Consider the following 1,768-nt stretch of genomic DNA (forward strand, 5'->3'; position numbering starts at 1 on the left):
GCCCCCCCGGGGCTGGCGGGTAACGGGGGACGCAGGTTTTCGTGTCCCGTGTCCCTGCTCTGGACAGAGCCCCGAAGCAGCGCTGCTCCTCCCTGGTGAAAGTGCCCGGTTCCCGGCTCAGAGCCGCCGCCGGCCCTGCTTCCCCTCCAGCCCAGGCACCACGCAGGTGCTGGTCCCGCTCCTGTTGCTTACTGGTAACGAGGTGCTACACGCTCGCCCGGGGTGCCGCGCTCTCAAATTGCCCAGAAAGCGTTGACTGACCTTCAGCATGGCAGTGCCCAGCTGGGGCTGCTCCCTGGTCATGACCTCCGGCCGGTGCTGCTGGGTTCCTGCCGGCAGCAGAGCTGGCCACACCGTTACTGCCTCCCCGGCAATGCCGCACAGCGTCGCGTGATGACGGTGACACCGTTGCTTCCCCGTTGATGGTGGAGGGATCATCCAGTCTGTCTTGGATCGGTGTTTTTACGGGAGGGAGCCCCGGTGACATCCCCAAGGCACCGAGCGTGGGGTGGGGGAGAGGAGAAGCATCAGTGGCCGGGGGGGACCTGGCCTGTTGGCTCGTGCCCTTCACGGGACTCATCTTCACGAGAAGCTCCCCGAAGGGTGCGCAGTGACCCCCGGCGCTGTGGCACCTCCGGGCTGCCGGAGACGGGGGTGGTCACACGGGGACCTCAGGGGACAGGGATGGAGGGAGCGAGGCGGCGGCTGGCCAGTGGTCACCACACTTCTGTGGGCAAATAATCCCTTAAGGGAGATTACCCCGATCGGAAGATTACCGGCCCTAATCCCATAAGGTCATTTGTTACAGATAACTGGGGAGAGCTCTTCCGTCTGCGGCAGCGTGTGCTAAAATAAGGCGGCTTCCAGGGGAGCGGTGGAAGCGAGCACTTGTGCACAGCATCCTGGCCGGGCTGGGAGTGATTCACGCTCGGGTTGGAGTTTTTCCTGACATCAACCAAAGGAGGCAGCGGGATTGGGGCTGGATGCCAATGCTGGAAAACGCTCCTTTTTCGGTGGGGGCGGCAGGCTGGAGATCTACAGACTGGATTGGGGGCCAGCGGCTTCCTATCCACCATCTCAGGGTTGGCTCCCGCGGAGTCCCGGCAGGACACGGGCACCGGGGTCGGCTGCAGAGCGGGATGCTAGACACGGGACGGGACATGGGACGCAGGATGCAGGACGTGGGTCTGCTTGTCTCCTGCAGCCTCACACGGCAGCATCCACCGCGGAGTGATTGGCTTCTGCTTTCTGCCAGGCATGAAGGCAGCATTTGATCCTTGTTGCTTTGATGGGATCAGAAGAGAAGAGTGCCTGATTCTCATGACGTTTGCTGGGACCCTAACTAGAGCTGGAGCTACATTTACCTCCCAGGGGGACACAGTTTTCAGACCAGTGACAAAACCTTCTGTGGGCAGTGAAAGCCCCATCTGTCTGTCCTGCCGCACACGCACAGACACGGCCTCTTGAGACTGGGGTTTGGCTGCAGAGCTCGGAGCTGGAGGTGGTGCTTGGGAAGCACGGCCTGGCTGGGTGGTGACTGTCCCCTTCAGCGGGCTGGAAACCTTCTCCCACCACCTCCACCAGCAGCCCTCACGCTGCCCAGCGAGGCGAGGGGGAGGGAGCGCTTTGAAAGCCTGTGCGGGAGGGATGGGGATGGGGATGGGGATGGGGATGGGGATGGGGATGGGGATGGGGATGGGGATGGGGATGGGGATGGGGATGGGGATGGGGATGGGGATGGGGATGGGGATGGGGATGGGGATGGGGA

This window comes from Aptenodytes forsteri, unplaced genomic scaffold (genome assembly GCF_000699145.1).
Source record: "Aptenodytes forsteri isolate BGI_AS27 unplaced genomic scaffold, ASM69914v1 Scaffold422, whole genome shotgun sequence".
Lineage (NCBI taxonomy): Eukaryota > Metazoa > Chordata > Aves > Sphenisciformes > Spheniscidae > Aptenodytes > Aptenodytes forsteri.